This window comes from Protopterus annectens, chromosome 1.part1 (genome assembly GCF_019279795.1).
Source record: "Protopterus annectens isolate FY-2018-M chromosome 1.part1, PAN1.0, whole genome shotgun sequence".
In the NCBI taxonomy this organism is placed as follows: domain Eukaryota; kingdom Metazoa; phylum Chordata; order Ceratodontiformes; family Protopteridae; genus Protopterus; species Protopterus annectens.
The window spans coordinates 584,582,780-584,606,265 of NC_056726.1; positions in this window are offsets into that span (position 1 = coordinate 584,582,780).

The following is a 23,486-nucleotide window of genomic DNA, read 5'->3' on the forward strand; positions in this document are numbered from 1 at the left end:
TGTGGATCCTGTTACCCGACAGGCAGCTGACAGTAACTATCACCTTGTGTAACCTGGTGAGTGGGACATCAGTGTGATTGCCTATAGAGTCATCTATGACTAGTGTGTTGGGTACGTTATTTTGCCCTATTGGCTGTGGTTGATGGGCACACTGAGTCTGTGGGCTGTAAGTCATTGGTGTTGTGTTGGGGGATGGGGGCTGCCTGCTTTTCTGCTTAGGAGTTGTCTATTGCCTAGACAGAGTAGTATTGAGAGGCTCTGCAAATGTTGTTGCGTTACTATGTGTGGCCTGCGGTGGTGGAGATTTAGTGAGACTATGTGATGAGTGTGGTGTGGTGCAAATGTTTAACTTCCCCACATGATTGCCAAGTTCAGTCTGGGTTGGAGAGAGCTTTACCTCCAGCATGGCTAGATATGTGCATCTCCCACAGGATGTTGGATGTTAGGAGGGAAGTACTGACTGTGTACACAAGTCAATTTCTATATTGCCTCAAGATGCCCATATTCATCATATAGACAGGCAAGAACACTGGGAATTGACACTTGGACATGCGTGAATATGTAACTATTTCCCTCTAGATAAGTGAGGAAAGTGTGTACAAGAGCTGTTTTACTCTAAGGAAGCAGGAAATGTAAGTACAAACAGTGTTTACCTGTAGGTAATGAGGAGGATTGAGTGCTATAATAATTAGTAGCTCATGTAGTGCTTACATGTTCTGAACAAGTGCTGAGCATGAATAAGCAATACAGATAGGGTGTTGGGTAATATAAACATTATGCCCACCCCAACAGGTACACAATCATATATCCATGTACACTACAGAGCCCCTGTAACCATAACTATGATGGTACAAGGTGCACTCAGGCTGCATGGGACCTGTCCACATCCCTGGTTGTATCATACACATATGGCAAAACAGTTTGCTCTACATATACACATCACGTAAAACATAGATTCATGTCAGTCTGTGAAAACACTGAATGGTGCACACCAACAGTTATCACAACCCACAAAGTGGAGACACCACTCATAATGGGAAGCACTGCAATACTACCCTGCTGAGTCTGGTCTGAAAGGCCATGAACCTTAATCAACGTATATGTTGTCAGCAGTACAGATGTAGATGACAGTAAGGATGATTTCACACTGCATATCATACCTGTGTCAGGTCAGAGGACATCATCATCCATACTGTGTTCCACCAACACTCAGTATACTAGATATACATTCGTATGTCACAGGAGTGTTCTGCCAGTGGACTGTTGACAGAACCAACACTACAGAAGGTGTCTGATTAATATGTGCATATCACACCAGTGCCAGCTACAGTAAGACAGGGTTAATTCATTGTACTCCCCCACATTGTAGACCATACCACACAGACAAACAGGAGGCATCTGCCTATGTAAGTATGTGAATTGCTATGACCTAGGAGCAATAGCTGACTTAGTGTTGTGGACAACATACAGAAGAGGCTTTGTGGGTGAGGTGTGTGACATATGTGCACAATCTAACAGCTGCATAGTGCATTGTCACCGCTAGGTTAATAACCCTGTACCCATGAACTACCACCTAGGCAGTGGTCAACATAATGCACACTGTGTGTAAGGGATGCTGCTGTGCAGTTTTCCTCCCTGAGATAGTGACGTCACCAAGCCTTTTAGGTAGTCATAAGTGGCAACCCTAGTCATGACAGGGTGCCATCCATGAATATAGAGATCATTGTTCAGCCATACTCATCACTCAAGTGACTTATATCGGATCACATATCACCTTTAAGGGGTATTGGCCATGTTTGGATGCCGACACCAGCCTTCACAATCCTCATCTCCACTATGTAGCATGATGCCTACCCTGCATAAAGCCATGTCCAACACTGTGATGTTGGATATGCTACACATACATATCCTGATCTCAAATACATATGTCATGAACATCCACCTTCCTAGTACAAGGATTGCCACATGCTGGACAGATCCTTGTGCCATACACGCTACATACTCCTGCCATACTATGCATCCATGTCCAGCAAAGCTGCACATTTCACCTCTTTCAGACATAGTATGATGACTGCATGGTAGATGTATCATTAACCGTGTGGATCAGTTATGTGGCACTGCTTCACCTGGTGCCAGAAACACGGCTGTTGGATACAGCTAGGTAACCTTACATCCTAGGCTCATACATGGCCCAGGGCATACAGACTACAAGATGACCTTGTCCATACATGCTATAGCTGATAACCATCCCTGCAAATACCATCAGGTTAGCCAGTGTCCATGTGTAGCACATGTGCAACACAGGCGATACGTGGCAGGATGTTGAACTGCTGTACAGTGCCATGTAGATGTATATGGCAAAACACATGCATGTAAAACCTTCCATGTGCATGTCTGCAGTGTCACAGGTCATGTCTGTTAAAGCAGTGTAAGTGTTTATATGTGACATATACACAGCATCAAGGTCGACAGCATTAATCTGAACACATCCAAGCATGTGCTGATAGGTAAGAACACCAGTACAGGCAAACAGACATGCCAAATCAAGACAGCATCCACATGGAGTATGAGCAATGTAATCAGGTGACACACACATATATGGTGATAATATCCAATCCCCATTGAGTGTCACATGTGTGTGACACAAACATGTCAGTGGTGTCAGTGTCATGAAGATTTGCAAAGACAACTATTTATACATAATAAATGTGATACACATGTATGTGTAGCTGTATCTCTGTGCATCTCTGAGATACTGTGAGCTGTCTCCATCATTATGTCTTCCAGGTATGTCACGAGCAAGGCTACCAGCCTATACACACTTGGAGGATGAGGCCCTCATACCTTACCTCCAAGACAACTATGATGTCCTGTTTAGCCATGTGCCACAGGATGCACAGCAGTGGGATGACCTGTGGCAGGAACTTCACAGGAGGGTTAATGATGTAGGTGGCCATAACCGCACATACCAGCAGGTGCGCAGACACTGTACAGACCTAATCAGATGGGTGAAACAGCGTGCAAATGCAATCTCCAGGGAACAAGGTGCAAAAGGTGGTGGGCCACCAACCCAGCCCCCACTCACACGTACTGAGGAGCGGGTCTATATCAAGTGAACGAAAATTTATATAATTGAATGTATTCACATCGACACATAAATGCCGAAACAACTAAATGTCAAAATGTTCTTTCAGTGAAAAATCTATCATTGAACTGTTTTAGTTGGCCACATTGCCTGTTAGGTATGCTAAATGATGATGTCCAAACGTAAATATGAATATGTATGAAATAACACCAATACCTGTAAATAAAATAAACAAAAAGTGTACGTATATTCACTTTTGTAACTTCACTATCAATTAATTAAATAAATACCATTTATCATTCATGTGAAATATTTAAAAACATAACGAAAATAAAATGGAACAACACAGTATTTAAATTAACATTTCCAGCAAATACATGTGCATACAGCGGTTATACCTGCAGCTATGGCTTGTAGCACTCTTGCTGGACCTGGTGTAATAGGTTGTAACTATTGCACAGTTAAATCCCAAAAAAAGAAATATATGCTAGTTGTTGACGGCTATTTGTACAATTTAGAGAAGGTTCTAAAAAGTTGTAAGTATTGGTGCTGTCATTTGAAAACAACAGATAAATGTAAGGGTAGGGCTACAACAATTGAAAAAGGTGGAGAAGAAATTCTACCGAAGTCTACTATTCATGACCATCTGTCAGATCCAACGTTAGCTGAAAAGTACAAAGCATGTAGTACATCAAAGGATTATGGCTAGTACTTGCAGGAACACACCGTGTTTAGTTGTTGACATTCTTGCTACCACGTCCTTTGAGTCTACTGTTGCATTGCCAACTAGGTGATCACTATTCCAACAGGTTAACAGAGTTAGGAGAAAAACTTTGTTAACAAACTGTAAACCATGTACAACCTTAGGTGCAGTATGTCTGGATGATTATAAATTAAAAGAATCTGAATTCATCCAGAAACGTAAGGTAGATTTGCAGTTAAATATACATGTTTTATTGTTTACAACAAAAGAAAATGTCAAAGACTTGTGTAATACAAATATATGGTTCATGGATGGAGTATTCCTTACAAAAGGTAGACTATGTAGGCAGTTATATAGTGTTCATGGATTTGTTAACCGTGGTGACAAACAGAGATGTCTTCCTTTAGTATTCAGTCTTTTAAGGCATGCAATTTGATGTGGGAGTGTCTGTTTAACTTGTTAGCTAGATGTGATCTAACACCTTCAGTGGAATACTTATTGTGTGACTTTGAACTAGCTGCAATTAAAAGTATAGAAGAAAACTTTTTCAATGTGAAGAGTAAAGGTTGTTTCTTCCATTTCTCACAGAATGTGTGGCGTAAAATTCAGCAACTTAACTTATCTAGACTTTATGGTACTTCTCTTGAATTTCAGCGTTCCGTTAAAGAGCTAATAGCACTTTCATTTTTGAGGGAAGATGAAGTGATTCCAGCATTTAGAGAGCTAAGTAAAACATTTCCTGCTGACGGGAAAGAGTTGATCACATATTTCTCTGATATTTACGTGTTGGGCCGCTTACGAAAGCAGATCACTAGAACTACAATTCATTTACGGTTTCCTCCTCTGTACCCTATATTGTTCTGGAATGTCTCCTGTTTGAATGATGTTTCTTTACCACGAACACAAAATTACGTGGAGGGCTGGCATAGGAGAATTAGGTGTCTACTAGGCAGACGTATTTCTGATATACCAGCTGTTCTGTCAGTACTTGTTAGAGAGCAAAATCGGGTTGACGAAATTAGATTACAGTTAATGTCTGCATGTCCTGTTTCTCCAAAGAAGAGAAAACATTTAGAAAGGGACTTAAATCTACAAACTGTTTTGAAAAATAAAGAACAGTATACTGTACTTGAATTCTTACGTGCAGTTGGCATGCTACTTAAAATTTAATACCATACTAACATCGATATGCTGTGTGCACCATATGTTTTCTACGTATTATTGAAGTGCATATTTTGATTTCTTGGGCGAGAAGGTTATTTAAATATGTAATCACTCAGTTTGCAGTTTGCTTAAAATACGTCATAGTTTAATTTGTGGGTGAGGAGGTTATTTAAATATGTAATCACTCAGTTTGTAGTTTACTTAAAATTCAGTATAGTTTAATACCCATTTTGTATGTAAAATATATTTCCTTTCTTGCACATAAAGCACAGCTTGATAGGGTAAGAAAAGTTAATTTTGGTGGTTAGTTACACTTATTACATTAGGGAGCAGTTGCTGGCCAACTAAAAGTTTTCGATGTTTTAATTTTCAAGCTTTTACGTGTTCAACATTTACTTGTTTCAGCGTTTATGTGTCGATGTAAATACATTAGATTATATAAATTTTTGTTCACTTGATATAGACCCCCGAGGAGCTACTGGCCAACCTGGGGACACTGGCAGAACAGCATCCACAAGCCTTAGCTGACATCGTGGAGATGGGTGTCTCTCAACCACTGAGCCTGAAGTTGCCTGGTAAGTCACTACTGCACATATAACTATTATATCCCGTATAGTTGCATGTGTCACTGTACAATATGTAATGTAACATCATATGCAAGGCATGTATACACACATGCCGCATAATATAGTATGCTACTCTGTGTATGCACACATGTGCATACTCCATAGTATATCCTATTGTACTGGCGAATGTGTCAACATGCAGATTGCACCCTGTAGCTGTCATGCAGGCGTGGATAATGATCATACTGCTGTGTCACCCCTATATAGGTACCTCTGGTGTTCCGCTAAGACAGCAGCCTGTTGCAGCTCAGACAGTTATAAGTATCAGGCATGTTAATGCACAGATCTATTTGCCATGTGGCCATTTAACACATGTACACATAATGTATGGTCCTGTCACAATATACAGGTCGCATCTGCAATCCATCACAATGGCTACCCATGTGCAATACTTTCAAACTATGTGAAAAACCGACATGAAACCTCACAAACTGTCATTGCTAGATGTGTGGACAGCTGTGCATACAACGGTGGAGGTGTTGTTCAATGTAGGAACATGTACTACACATCAGAACTACACATGCGGGGCAGACAAACAGTATTACACAGTGAGCTGGAGTATGGGCAGCCCACAGGATTCACCGGTGTGGATTATGCCCCTGCTATGAGTGCACACATTGTGATGTGCCATCTGACATGTCCATGACATGTAGTGGGCCGACTGCAACATTGTCTCACTATCCCGTAAAACATACCCCACATACCAAACATGCAACCCTTTGTCTGCATAACCCTGTGGACAGTAGAGTATATGACATCTATGGGTGTATGTCATATGGGACAACACGGATATGTGAGATAGATTGCCATCACAACCATTTGGCCAACACATGTTCACACCTGGCCATGGAGGATGGCCAGAGACATGTAGCAACACACAGTAGATGTGATGTGTTTGTATGTACACCCTGTTGTACATTGGCTCCACATGGTCCAACTATAGCCTTTGTTGAATGGTTATATTGCAGATGTGGAACATTAGACATCCTATAGGCCTGTGCACAGCTTGTGGAGGCGTGACATCATTTGACCACATAAGATGTGTTGAACATCATGAATGTGTCACAGCATGACAGTAGTCACCTGTACAGCATCCACATACATACAAAGACAACCACATCAGGCCACAGATACAGTACATTTCCCTTGCTGCTGTTGGACATCACTGTCAGCTGTGCAGCTCATGTGTGTAGTACACAAATGTCATATGGGACATGGTGTATTGACAAATCTGCCATGTGTAGACATGGTTGCCAGGTAGCTAAAATATGTTTGCAGATGTGCAGGGGTGTCATCCGTATGGCCTTCAGTAACCTGTGTCACACATTCCACATCATGGTTTAGTGTGTATACACCTCAGCGACGTGGGTCACAATCCTCAGTATATATTTATTGTGTATACACACAGTCATGGCTATGCACTGTGTCTGTACTTCACACTGTATAGCAATATAGATGCCTCATAATACCCTGCAATGGTCATGCACATTTGCTAAATGTGCATTTTATCTGCAGGGTGGACAGACAACACTGCAATGTGACACCATTACCCCACTGTATTTGTGACAGGACACCATTGTGATAAACACGCATGCATGTCAATGAACACGTCAGCAGATTACATGTCATACTACATGTTAATGTCAAGGTCATATGCAACACATCAGCCATGTGTACTGTTAACCTGTGCTGGTCCACATGGTGTAACACAGGGATGCATGCTTACTATCATGATTGTGTGAAATACATGGCTTCTGCTATGACACATGCATGCTGTTGTTTGCAACCCAGGGATGTATCATAACTACCACTATTATTGTCTGAGCTGCATCACGTGAATGTTGCATGCCTTCTGTCATATCACATGCATGTTGTGTATCTGTGTGTGTCTGTATTGTAATGTAGAGTCTTTGCCTGCCCTCACAGGTGATGTAGGTGTGTTACCCTCCTGCGGTCCGTCTGATGTTAGTGTCCCCACAGACTCTAGCAGTGATGATGAACATATGCTTGAGGCACAGGCAGGGTTGTCAGGGGCTGAATCTGTGCCATTGGTTGACATTCCAACTATATCCCCCTCATCCCCGCACACAGATCTCATGCCAACACATACCCCATCACCAGCGACCATAGGGGAAGGACAGTTGGCATGTGGTAGCTTGGAACAGGAAAGTGTGGTGGCTATGGAAGGTGTGTATGATTTAAGTACATACATTTTGTACACATTGTAAACTTCATGGTCATTTTTAAATATTGTTATACAATTATGGGTACTGGTACGGTCTATTTTGTATAATAGTGTATAAGAAGATTTTATAATGCTATTTTATTTATGGTGATTTTTTCTTATGAAAATGCATAATACATACAATCATTTTTTTAAATTTTGAAAATTTTGATAATTGATGAAAGGTTTAATTGATTAATTGAATCCTATTGTGTTATTTAAAGGAAAATAAGCTGGGTGTGTTTTGTTAACGACTCTGATGAAGCCAGTTGTACTGGAGAAAGCGCTCAGTCAGTGTGACCTATTGGATTAAATTTCATCTGCTTTAATTCCTGGTCTGTGCCTTATTGTCGAGTTCTGCTTGTTCTGTGGTCAATGGTATTATTATTACTTTTTATTCGTGGGTTCCTGCATTGGAGCTGATTGCATCTTCTGTTAGGTGTGTATTCACACCATGGTGTCAGGCAAATGACTGGAGATGGCCCCCACAGGCATGTGGCCAGTGCTGCTCGTAGGGGGACTTCTGGATGACATGCCCATGCAGGACAGAGCGCAGCAGCTGGTGTCACCAGACACATGTTTCAGGCTGTAATGGGTGGCACAGGCACATGCTGAATGGCAGAACAGAGAAGGGCAATGGCTTCAGAGGGCTGTTATCCATTCTTTAAACAACAACATCCAGGCAATGGCAAATGCTCAACAGCAGATTGCTGAGGTTTTGGACAGACGATTGGGTGACATGGTTGGAATCCTTGACTGTGGCATGACAATCCGCCAGCATGAGCTGTCTGTGCTGGAACATCTGGTAGGAGTGAGGCATAGGGCACATGGATGTAGGCCAGCTACGTCACCTAGTGCCGGTCTACGTGACCGAGCTACTTCACATGGCCACTCCCATAGTGGTGGTAGCAGCAGCAGTGCAGCTGGTGCTGCGCTGATCACACCAGGACACAGCAGGCCACGTGCACGTGGCTCTGGATGGTCCCAACAGGGACACGGTTCCAGTGGACATGTGTCATTGGACAGTACCCAATCTGCACCTCTGCCTGATAGTGCCCATGCAACCCCTGGCAGGCACAGGTCACATGGCTGTGGCCAGACACAGTGAGCTGTAAAACCTGGTCTGTACAGTCTGGAGCTGTCAATAATACCCCCTGTGTAGGCCAGACACATGGCAGAATTGTGTGCACACATACACGCACACACCAGAAACATCTGTAGGGCACCGCAACACACACATGCATAACAACCACACATGGCCAATTAGATCACAGGCCCTAACCCACACACATGATGTCATCCACTGGTGCAGCCAAGGCCCCTGGAAAACATTATCACCCTGTGCATATGATGATGCCTGTGCCGCATCCCTGTCATCCACACCATTGGTGCAGGGATGTGCTCATATGGTCTGATGCACAGGGTGAACAGAATAGGGAAAAAAGTGTAGATTACAATCGTTGTGTACTGCTGACACTCAGCAGACATACCATGTAGTACAGGTTTAGAATGCATTGTTTTCTGTTCACAGTATGTGTCTTGGTAACAACAGTAACAGCATGTTGGTCATGATGTCCTGCTTCCCTCCTTCAGGCCTAATTGCATGTGCCATTGAGTGTCAGTGTTTGCAGTTAGTTTCCCATGTGTAAATGTGGACTACTCACAGGTATGTATGGCAATACCAGCATGCTATTCGTAGCCTCAACCTCAGTGTTAGAAAGGCTGACATTCCAAAGATGTCTACACATCTACTGATCCGAGAGCATGGGAGCTGTGTACTAAGCTACAGTGGCTAGATGGCTAGAGGCGTGACATCCATACTGGGTGACATCACAGGTAGATTTCCATTTGGGTGGGAAGTTTACATAGCAGTCTAGCTGATGACAAGGTTAGAAGCCAGTCGATAGCATGAGGCCTCACTGTGTAGCAGTAATATGCATTCACATTACAGCAGGATGCAAACACACAACTACACACACACACACACACACACACACACACACACACACACACACACACACACACACACACATGCACGCGCACACACACACACACACACACACACACACACACACACACACACACACACACACACACACACACACACAGACACACACACACACACACAGAGGTATTCGCACACATGTATTCAGACACACAGTAACACGCCCACACTCACAGGGTCAACAGCACTGTAACACACACACACACACACACACACACACACACACACACACACACACACACACGCACACACGCACACATGCACACACACACACACACACACTTGATAGTGCTGAGGTGAGGACCCCTGCCTATGTGGTAATCAGCATTACAGTACTGTGCACCTACATGACGCGACACAGAGAATACACATGTACAGGTAGTCAGTAATGCCTAAGATCGATGGCATCAACAGGGTAGTAGATTGCATCACCTGGAGGGGTTAGGGGTCCTATCTGTTCACTATGGTAACATACATCCTCACTCCATGGACCAGACAGCCATACATACATACATACACACACAGACTGTAGAGTCCACAATTGAATGCACCTATGTCATGCACATACAGATAGCACACATGTGTGTGATACACACCCCACCCCTGCCTATGCCTTGCTTTCTACAATGCAGTATGTACAGATCACTACAACAGTGTACAGGAGAGTGAGTAACAATTGGGGTGTATTCCCCACCATACGTGACATATATAGACACATAGGCAAACACACATGGCAGTACTGTGAATCAGACACCTGCTATCTTATGATACGTATGACAGACATGCAGCAGTATTGCCCACATTACAATGTGTACCGACGCTACCTTTGGAAATTGTGCTGATATATGCACATGGGAGGTCTTAAGTGTTACAATTGTCAAGTGATTTACAGTCAGTGACACCCTGATCGCTGTGTAGGTTGTATGTGTTCTCCTTTAATTAACAGAACCATAGCTTAGTATTTGCACATGTTATTGTAGGACTGCTTGTGACACACCTGTGAGCTGTCCTCAGCAAACATCCATCTGCAAAGATGCCCCACCACTTAATTATGTCCACACATCCGTCCATACCTGATGTACATCTTACCGTACTGTCAGCATATCACCATATACAGTTGGCAATGATGGGGCTGCATTGCAACTGCATGTTGTGGTAAGACACACGTCACCTGCAAACATCAGCTACTGCACATGCATGGTAGCTGAATGCACACCACTACATGCACATGTGTGTAGGTCCTACATTCCTGTCATTTTGCCATGTTTGTAGGCATTGCAGTTGGTGGACATGTGTGATGACATACATGACACATGGACTGTTGTATGATATGATAGTTGTCATGGGTAACCAGTACAGAGGGAATGTTAACTCAGTCAACATTGATATCACACCTTATGTACTGTTAGCATTCAACAGCCATAGACCTACCTTCCATGTGCATGTGTGTAATTGCTGTAGCCACCTGTCTGCACAAAGGACAGCAACAGCTATGCTATATACATATGTGTTGTGTGTGTGTGTGTGTGTGTGTGTGTGTGTGTGTGTGTGTGGCATGTACATATCCATGGCAGGTACATGTATGTCATATCCAAACATGAGGGTGTTTACTGGTATACAGAAACAGTCATCTGTTACTGCTGTATATGACCAGTAAATGTTCAATGTGTGCACAAACGACCAAAACCTCCGAACAGCAAAATTCAATCCACAGACTCGACCAGAAAAGATAACGCCAACGCCACTTGTAGAAAACACTATTTAATGATGTATAAAAACTTGATAAAAACAAAATAAAACATATCACAGAGCTCTAATCCGCCAGGTTTAGCGCTTTCATCTGATACACTCCAGACTTCAACAGAACCAATTAGCTCCATAATTGCCATCATTTTACACCATTTATGGTGCCAAAAACAAAATTAAGTGATATAATCAACAAATATTCTATAATATAATACAATGCTTGTATAATAATAATAATAATAATCCATAAATAATTCAACAATCCTACAACATAGTAATTATACTTAAAATACATTTTGATACATTTTGATACCCTGTATTCCATCGAAATACTCATAACTAATTGATACTATATACTATATAACTCTTCATCTGTATAACTGACAATAACTAAAACTCAAACTATTGGGTGCTATTTCTCATTGAGTCCACTGCGGATATATCAGTACTAATTTAATATTAAAAAAGGTTTTAAACTTATACTGTCATTAATTCCAGGGTGTGTCGTAGCGTCAAGACATATCTGCCATTTACTCTCAACCAAAGCTAAGTACACTTTCCAGTTTCCCCCTCTATCTGCAATGTTCACCTGATCAATAATAGCAAAACTAAATGTATGTTCCTTACCCTTATCAATGACATGTTTACTGAGGGGCATTGTTGGTATCACCTTTCTTAATCCTGTACAAATGTTCGTAAATTCGTGTTTTAAACTTCCTCTCCGTTTTGCCTATATAATAGGCCGGACACTTTGAACAGGTGGCCACGTACACTATACGTTGCGTGTTGCAATTCCCATTTCTACAATGTATAATGGACTTAATCACATTATTTAATATAATATTCTTACTCTCATTTATATACTTGCTTTGGTTGCACATTCCACATTTGGTGGTACCCTTATTACTAATAGTATGTATCCTTCTATTTCCTTGCTCTAAAATCCTCTTCATATTATTACCTGTTTTAAATACACTAATATGGTAACTTCCTATAATATGCCCTATTGAACTCGAACTCAAAATAAGGTCCCAATGCTTACGAAGAATTTCTCTAACCAAATTGGTGTAAGGATTAAACATTATTACACATACCTTTCTATCTCTCTCATCCTCGACCCTTGGGTTATTGATCATGATTTTTCCCAATAGGGGTAAATATTTAAACCCCCATTGTTCTTTAACATAAGTAGTCACTCGATCAAGCATACCTTTAGGATAACCTCTGGCCGCAAATAGTTTATAAACTACTTCCAACTCCTGTATCATGATATCCCTAGATGAAGACATACGTGCTGCACATATGCATTGTCCTTTTACAATGTTCCTGAAGATGTGGGGTGGATGACAACTACCAAATTGAATGTAATCATTGGAAAATGTTGGTTTTCTATATAATTTGGAAGCAAACCCAGTCCCCGTATTACTAATCCAAGTATCTAAACAGGCAATACCAGCCTTTTCCGTTTGGGATGTAAACTTCAAAAAATCCGTCGTGTTATTAATATATGATATAAATTGGGGTATCAATTCATTGGGACTTTTCCAAATAATGAATAAATCATCCAGAAACCTAGTATACAAGCTTATATATTGATAAAATTCACTTGTAAACACATAAGTGTTTTCCCACTCCAACAACACTAAGTTGGCAAAAATAGGGGCACATGAGGCCCCCATTGCCACTCCCCTAGTCTGTCTGAAGTGTTCCCCTTGGAAATAAATGTAATTGTGATCTAATATAAGTCCCATCATATCAAGGATAAGATTTATTCTATCCCAACTTAGTCCTGAGAACTTTCTCAAGCTATTGTAAAAATATTCTAACCCAATAGGTACCGGTATGCATGAAAATAAGTCTTGAACATCAATAGTTAAAAAGACTATATCAGCATCCCAAACCTCCATTGTCAATTTACTCAAAAAATCCCAGGTGTCTTTAATTATATGTGACACATTTGCATAAACCTGTTTAGTCCATTGATCGATCGTTACACCTAGTTTGTACGTTTTAGATTTTGACCCAGAAATTATGGGTCTAAAGGGAGGATTCTCCAAGCTTTTATGTATTTTAGGGATACCTATAATGTGAGACATTATGGGAAATTCCGTTCTCAAATATTCGTATAGCTCACTACTGATACGATTACCTAAAAGGTATTCCTCTATTGCCAGGTCAATTCTCCTATATCCAATGTTAATTTGGTTAAGGGACACCTGTTCATAATTACCCGACTCAAACAATATTTTGTGTATAGCTGTTTGGTATTGTTGACTTTCAAAAATGACAATACCTCCGCCCTTGGGCTTCATAATCCTGATCTCGTTGTTCAAAACAAGTTCGTCTAAACAGTTCCTTTCTTCTTTGCTTAAATTGTCACTAAAATTGTCACTAAAATTATGACAATAGAGGAATACCTTTTAGATAATCGTATCAGTAGTGAGCTATACGAATATTTGAGAACAGAATTTCCCATAATGTCTCACATTATAGGTATCCCTAAAATACATAAAAGCTTGGAGAATCCTCCCTTTAGACCCATAATTTCTGGGTCAAAATCTAAAACGTACAAACTAGGTGTAACGATCGATCAATGGACTAAACAGGTTTATGCAAATGTGTCACATATAATTAAAGACTCCTGGGATTTTTTGAGTAAATTGACAATGGAGGTTTGGGATACTGATATAGTCTTTTTAACTATTGATGTTCAAGACTTATTTTCATGCATACCGGTACCTATTGGGTTAGAATATTTTTACAATAGCTTGAGAAAGTTCTCAGGACTAAGTTGGGATAGAATAAATCTTATCCTTGATATGATGGGACTTATATTAGATTACAATTACATTTATTTCCAAGGGGAACACTTCAGACAGACTAGGGGAGTGGCAATGGGAGCCTCATGTGCCCCTATTTTTGCCAACTTAGTGTTGTTGGAGTGGGAAAACACTTATGTGTTTACAAGTGAATTTTATCAATATATAAGCTTGTATACTAGGTTTCTGGATGATTTATTCATTATTTGGAAAGGTCCCAATGAATTGATACCCCAATTTATATCATATATTAATAACACAACGGATTTTTTGAAGTTTACATCCCAAACGGAAAAGGCTGGTATTGCCTATTTAGATACTTGGGTTAGTAATACGGGGACTGGGTTTGCTTCCAAATTATATAGAAAACTGACATTTTCCAATGATTACATTCAATTTGGTAGTTGTCATCCACCCCACATCTTCAGGAACATTGTAAAAGGACAATGCATACGTGCAGCACGTATGTCTTCATCTAGGGATATCATGATACAGGAGTTGGAAGTAAACTATTTATGGCCAGAGGTTATCCTAAAGGTATGCTTGATTGAATGACTGCTTATGTTAAAGAACAATGGGGGTTTAAATATTTACCCCTATTGGGAAAAATCATGATCAATAACCCAAGGGTCGAGGATGAGAGAAAAAGAAAGGTATGTGTAATAATGTTTAATCCTTACACCAATTTGGTTAGAGAAATTCTTCATAAGCATTGGGACCTTATTTTGAGTTCGAGTTCAATAGGGCATATTATAGGAAGTTACCCTATTAGTGTATTTAAAACAGGTAATAATATGAAGAGGATTTTAGAGCAAGGAAATAGAAGGATACATACTATTAGTAATAAGGGTACCACCAAATGTGGAATGTGCAACCAATGCAAGTATATAAATGAGAGTAAGAATATTATATTATATTAAATAATGTGATTAAGTCCATTATACATTGTCGAAATGGGAATTACAACACGCAACGTATAGTGTACGTGGCCACCTGTTCAAAGTGTCCGGCCTATTATATAGGCAAAATGGAGAGGAAGTTTAAAACATGAATTTACGAACATTTGTACAGGATTAAGAAAGGTGATACCAACAATGCCCTCAGTAAACATGTCATTGATAAGGGTAAGGAACATACATTTAGTTTTGCTATTATTGATCAGGTGAACATTGCAGATAGAGGTGGAAACTGGAAAGTGTACTTAGCTTTGGTTGAGAGTAAATGGCAGATATGTCTTGACGCTACGACACACCCTGGAATTAATGACAGTATAAGTTTAAAACCTTTTTTAATATTAAATTAGAAGTCCAGTACTGATATATCCGCAGTGGACTCAATGAGAAATAGCACACAATAGTTTGAGTTTTAGTTATTGTAGTTTTAGTTATTGTCAGTTATACAGATGAAGAGTTATATAGTATCAATTAGTTATGAGTATTTCGATGGAATACAGGGTATCAAAATGTATCAAAATGTATTTTAAGTATAATTACTATGTTGTAGGATTGTTGAATTATTCATGGATTATTATTATTATTATTATACAAGCATTGTATTATATTATAGAATATTTGTTGATTGTATCACTTAATTTTGTTTTTGGCGCCATAAATGGTATAAAATGATGGCAATTACGGAGCTAATTGGTTCTGATGAAGTCTGGAGTGTATCAGATGAAAGCGCTAAACCTGGAGGATTAGAGCTCTGTGATATATTTTATTTTGTTTTTATCAAGTTTTTATACATCATTAAATAGTGTTTTCTACAAGTGGCGTTGGCGTTATCTTCTCTGGTCGAGTCTGTGGATTGAATTTTGCTGTTCGGAGGTATTGGTCGTTTGTGCACACATTGAACATTTACTGGTCATATTATGGCAGAAATAGATCCAACAGTGGCTTCATTGAGCAGGGAAGAATATCTGTCGTTGCGTTCAGAAGTTACATCGCTCCAAACTGACGTAAGCAGACTGTTGGACCTAGTAGGGAAACTGACTGAAACTGTTTTACAAAGCGGTGATACCACAAAGCATCAAGCGCTGGTGAGTTCAGGAGCAGCGCCTACAGTGTTATTAGATATGGCAAATGAGAACAGTGACGGTGAAATACCTAATGGCCAAGTGGAGGCTACAACACCGAGCCCCAGATTAAATTTGGACACTAAAGATGCGAATGATAATTTATCGTCGGAAGCTGACTTTACTTTTGACTTCAGCTTGTTCCACAGTAATGAAGAAAATATATGGAAGGGAGCAAGACCTAAACAGCGAGAACAACTAAAGACATATTCTGCTATTACTAGCAAAGGAGTTGATACTAAAAAAGGTACTGTGACTAAGGACAAAATATCTAGTCCCAGCAATGGCAATATTAAAACATGAGTAACTAATGTAAACAAGAGCAATGGCACTAATTATTTAAATGTCTTGAATGATTATTTAGCTGACGAGTATGACTTTGTTGGAAAATCTGATTGTAAACATGTAGTCAATAGAAATTTGTCAAGTGTTACAGTGGATAGTGTAAAATCTAAAATTTATTTGCTCGGTAAAAAACTTGTTCAGTTGAGGAGTGCTAAAATTGATAATGCATATTTGGAGAAATGCCTAAAGTTGCAGGTAGTACCTAAGGGTTTGCGTTTTTTTAAATTACCTTTAGGTATAGCTTACAATAGTGTGTTGGTGTCTGAATTTAACAAGATGTTTGATGGGTTTGGATTCACATATATGGAACAATTAATGAAGTGTAATGATGAAAAAATTGCAGTTACACTACATGAAGTTGAAGCGTTAAATGAAGATATAGTTCAAGATGTTAACTTTGCACAATGGCAAGATCTATACACCAATTTCAAACTGTCAACAACAGAGTAAATAGTATTTATAATAGAAAAGTGAATAAAATTGAAAGAGATCTTGAACTATACAAAAGTGGTAGAGCATATGTATGGCCACAACATAATGTTGATAGGGATAGTGCCTTTGATCTACCACAAACAAAAGGGAGAGGGAGAAATAACAGGTATAATGAAGAAACAAATTTTCAGGGGGGGAGATACTATCCGGCCCCCAAGCAATATCGAAGGAGATACTAAACAACAGTTTAAGTGATAAACATATATTGGAGCAGACAGCACGTTTGTCTAGTGCATCTAACAAAGTATCTCCTTTGAATGAAGGGTCAGCTCAGCTTGGTAAGCATAGAGGAGTTGTATTGAATTCTAATAATGATAAACATGTACATGTATATATGGGTAATGAGTCCAGCTCACAACCTATTCCTAGTATACACAGTTATTGTGGGTTTAGGGTGTATAATTATACCGATACGATTATAACACAGGAATTTTTTTCATTATTTAGCAAAGAAATGAAATTCATTCCCACAGTCCGATTTAACCTATTTGATGTGATAAAAGAAATCACGCTTTATTGTCGGAGGTTGAATTTGGTGGTACAATTCAATGATAGTACGAAAGTTTATCAAAACAAATCTAGATTAGTTAAGAAGAGTTCATTTATTCCCACTATGAACTCACAAATTGCAGCGTATGAGAAAATGGTATGTAAGGAAATTTATACGCTGTATAGGAACATTAAGGGTAATCGGAATCAACCCATTAATTTTAGTGACAATTTAAGCAAAGAAGAAAGGAACTGTTTAGACGAACTTGTTTTGAACAATGAGATCAGGATTATGAAGCCCGACAAGGGCGGAGGTATTGCCATTTTTGAAAGTCAACAATACCAAACAGCTATACACAAAATATTGTTTGAGTCGGGTAATTATGAACAGGTGTCCCTTAACCAAATTAACATTGGATATAGGAGAATTGACCTGGCAATAGAGGAATACCTTTTAGGTAATCAGATCAGTAGTGAGCTATACGAATATTTGAGAACGGAATTTCCCATAATGTCTCACATTATAGGTATCCCTAAAATACATAAAAGCTTGGAGAATCCTCCCTTTAGACCCATAATTTCTGGGTCAAAATCTAAAACGTACAAACTAGGTGTAACGATTGATCAATGGACTAAACAGGTTTATGCAAATGTGTCACATATAATTAAAGACACCTGGGATTTTTTTGAGTAAATTGACAATGGAGGTTTGGGATGCTGATATAGTCTTTTTAACTATTGATGTTCAAGACTTATTTTCATGCATACCGGTACCTATTGGGTTAGAATATTTTTACAATAGCTTGAGAAAGTTCTCAGGACTAAGTTGGGATGGAATAAATCTTATCCTTGATATTATGGGACTTATATTAGATCACAATTACATTTATTTCCAAGGGGAACACTTCAGACAGACTAGGGGAGTGGCAATGGGGGCCTCATGTGCCCCTATTTTTGCCAACTTAGTGTTGTTGGAGTGGGAAAACACTTATGTGTTTACAAGTGAATTTTATCAATATATAAGCTTGTATACTAGGTTTCTGGATGATTTATTCATTATTTGGAAAGGTCCCAATGAATTGATACCCCAATTTATCTCATATATTAATAACACAATGGATTTTTTGAAGTTTACATCCCAAACGGAAAAGGCTGGTATTGCCTATTTAGATACTTGGATTAGTAATACGGGGACTGGGTTTGCTTCCAAATTATATAGAAAACCAACATTTTCCAATGATTACATTCAATTTGGTAGTTGTCATCCACCCCACATCTTCAGGAACATTGTAAAAGGACAATGCATACGTGCAGCACGTATGTCTTCATCTAGGGATATCATGATACAGGAGTTGGAAGTAGTTTATAAACTATTTACGGCCAGAGGTTATTCTAAAGGTATGCTTGATCAAGTGACTACTTATGTTAAAGAACAATGGGGGTTTAAATATTTACCCCTATTGGGAAAAATCATGATCAATAACCCAAGGGTCGAGGATGAGAGAGATAGAAAGGTATGTGTAATAATGTTTAATCCTTACACCAATTTGGTTAGAGAAATTCTTCGTAAGCATTGGGACCTTATTTTGAGTTCGAGTTCAATAGGGCATATTATAGGAAGTTACCCTATTACTGTATTTAAAACAGGTAATAATATGAAGAGGATTTTAGAGCAAGGAAATAGAAGGATACATACTATTAGTAATAAGGGTACCACCAAATGTGGAATGTGCAACCAATGCAAGTATATAAATGAGAGTAAGAATATTATATTAAATAATGTGATTAAGTCCATTATACATTGTAGAAATGGGAATTGCAACCCGCAAAGTATAGTGTACGTGGCCACCTCTTCAAAGTGTCCGGCCTATTAAACGGAGAGGAAGTTTAAAACACGAATTTACGAACATTTGTACAGGATTAAGAAAGGTGATACCAACAATGCCCTCAGTAAACATGTCATTGATAAGGGTAAGGAACATACATTTAGTTTTGCTATTATTGATCAGGTGAACATTGCAGATAGAGGTGGAAACTGGAAAGTGTACTTAGCTTTGGTTGAGAGTAAATGGCAGATATGTCTTGACGCTACGACACACCCTGGAATTAATGACAGTATAAGTTTAAAACCTTTTTTAATATTAAATTAGAAGTCCAGTACTGATATATCCGCAGTGGACTCAATGAGAAATAGCACACAATAGTTTGAGTTTTAGTTATTGTAGTTTTAGTTATTGTCAGTTATACAGATGAAGAGTTATACAGTATATAGTATCAATTAGTTATGAGTATTTCGATGGAATACAGGGTATCAAAATGTATCAAAATGTATTTTAAGTATAATTCCTATGTTGTAGGATTGTTGAATTATTTATGGATTATTATTATTATTATTATACAAGCATTGTATTATATTATAGAATATTTGTTGATTATATCACTTAATTTTGTTTTTGGCGCCATAAATGGTATAAAATGATGGCAATTACGGAGCTAATTGGTTCTGATGAAGTCTGGAGTGTATCAGATGAAAGCGCTAAACCTGGAGGATTAGAGCTCAGTGATATGTTTTATTTTGTTTTTATCAAGTTTTTATACATCATTAAATAGTGTTTTCTACAAGTGGCATTGGCGTTATCTTCTCTGGTCGAGTCTGTGGATTGAATTTTGCTGTTCGGAGGTACTGCTGTATATGACCCAGGGCCCATGTCATATGTACAGCCAACCTGGTTATGAACAGTGGTATCATTGCATTGCATAACACATGATGCAACTGTGTCAGTACATCGGTAGTCTGCACAGTTGATGTAGAGCTAGGTACAGTCCACTGGTCATGGGTCACATGGTGTTGTACTATTATATGTCCTACCACATGTCTGGATGTGTGTTGCTAGTCCAAGGACATGGTGATGTCTGAGGGCTACATCCTAGAATGTGGCTTTTGATACTGTGATCTGCACCTGACACATATGTGATGCCTTTTGAGGGTGTACTAGTCAGTACATGCGAGTGGCCTTCGTGTACATGGGGACACCACCACCTGGAGCAGTCTGTACCTGTGTTATGGCCCACATGTCTGGTTCCGAGGTATACGGTGGTAGTGCTATTGTGCACAACTGAGCCTTCAGCCAGGTGTTCCTCACTGCACAGATGTCAGTATTCCCCATTGTTGGATCTACATTGGGTAGCTGTGATTACGAACACTACAGTGCTATCACTGTTTAGCATACACATACAATGCAGTTGTCCTCCAGGTGTCAGGGCATTAACCTGGTCTCAGGACATTCGACTATGAATGGCACTATATGGGCGAAGTAGCCACTCCTGGCAGGACATCACCATGGGTGGTAGTAGTGTGCCAGGTATAGATTGGTGAATCTAAGGTGATGGACAGCAGCAGATGTTGTGTAGAAGACTGGTGTCAGATATATGTAGTGCAGCATTCCTACTAACAATGACAACTATCGACACCAGAGTCCATTACAATGGGTTGTTCACATCTAACTGTAATAGCATGGCCACTGTGCCCTTCCGTGTTTAGAGTCAGAGTGCATACAAAACAGCCCTGTGCTACTAAGTGTGTAAGCATGCCCAGTATAATGTTGTGTAGATGGACACATAGTGCACTCCAAATGGCCATGTGTTACTAAGTGTGTGAGCATGCCCAGTGACACCTTGTGTTGGTTACGTGCCTCTATGTGTATGGGTATGGCCATTGTAACCCTGTATAGCAATAGTAGTCATCCAGTCAACAGATGGCCATAGTCCACTTCAGGATGGATGCCTACATTGAACACACAGGTTCACAGGTATGTACATCATAACTGCCGGCATCCATGTCGATGTCTGCATTCCTAGAAGGTCATATTGACAGTCTTGAAAGGTGTAGTGTCTGTGGCGCGGCTCGTATCTATGTAGTATTGTAATAGTGGTCTGTAGATAAGCAGTTGCCCTGATCCCACCATTGGCGTGTGTGTTTTTCTCTGTCTGCCTGGGGACAGAAATATGCTTTTAGACTGCTCACACTCCATACAATCCCTATCGCCATCTTTGCCAATGCTGATGATGTCACCCACCTAGAAGTACACCTCTGGGAGTGCTGTGTTCCAGTAATCTATGTAGCGTGTTCTGTAACTGCGTAATGCTTTAGTGTGATAAGGTAGCTAGGTCAGTGTTCTAATCCCAGCTATGCCAACTGTGTGTGTGGGTGTGTGTGTGTGTGTGTGTGTGTGTGTGTGTGTGTGTGTGTGTGTGTGTGTGTGTGTGTGTCTCCATCTGTCTGGGGACAGAATAATGCATTTAGATTGCTCACACTCCATACAATCCCTATCAGTGACTTTGCCACTGCTGATGATGTCACCCACCTAGAAGTACACCTCTGGGAGTGCTGTGTTCCAGTAATCTCAGTAGCGCATTCTGTAACTGCGTAATGCTGTAGTGTAATAAGGTAGTTAGGTCAGTGTTCTAATCCCAGCCATGCCAACTCTGTGTGTGTGTCTCTGTCTGCCTGGGGACAGAAATATGCTTTTAGACTGCTCAAACTCCATACAATCCCTATCGCCGTCTTTGTCAATGCTAATGATGTCACCCACCTAGAAATACACCTCTGGGAGTGCTGTGTTCCAGTAATCTCGGTAGTGCATTCTATAACTGCATAATGCTGTAGTGTGAGAAGGTAGTTAGGTCGGTGTTCTAATCCCAGCTATGCCAACTGTGTGTGTGTGTGTGTGTGTGTGTGTGTGTGTGTGTGTGTCTCTGTCTGTCTGGGGACAGAATAATGCTTTTAGACTGCTCACACTCCATACAATCCCTATTGCTGTCTTTGCCAATGCTAATGATGTCACCCACCTAGAAGTACACCGCTGGGAGTGCTGTGTCCCAGTAATCTCAGTAGCGTGTTCTGTAACTGCATAATGCTGTAGTGTGATAGAATAGGCAAGTAGGTGTTCTATTCCAAGGCATGACAGGTGTGTGTGCTCAGCAATCATATCCTATGTGTTGGTGTCTGTGAGTGGCTAGCTACTGGATGTGTTGAGGAGCGTGTTTTGTAGTTTTCCTATATAGTGGCCATAAATGTCGCAATCGGCCAAGAGACTGGGTTGGCAAGACATACCCATACATTCGTCAATAGGTCTGGTGAGCAATGTCAGCAGCGCTAATCTTACTCTGAATACAGTCTGAACCCGTGTGACGCACAAAAACACACTTCCCTTGATATTAACACCAGTACATAATGCAGGAGGTGCATGTGGTTTCCTTTTCATTCATGTCTAATGCATTGGTGTCACATGGTTCGCTGTTGAGATATATATTCTATATCTATGTATGTGTGTGCATATGTATATATATATATATTTATATATATATATATATATATATATATATATATATATATATATATATATATATATATATAGACATTAGCACACAGAAATCTACATGATGGAGTACATGTCCTATACTGTTGAATGCCTGTGCTGGATGATCTGTACGTGATAACCTCAGATGTATGTATATCTGCCATAGCTTAGTGGTAAAGCACATCATCTGTGGTGTGCAGGGTCCTGGTTTCGAGCCATGCAGAGGCCGGTAAGTTTGTTGCTGGGAAGAACAAGGGACACTGGATACGGTGATAGTAAGGCACCTTTAACCAGTTGTGTGCAGGTCTGCACGACAGTAAGTAGTGGTTATTTTTGTGGAGGCTTAGTATGGGT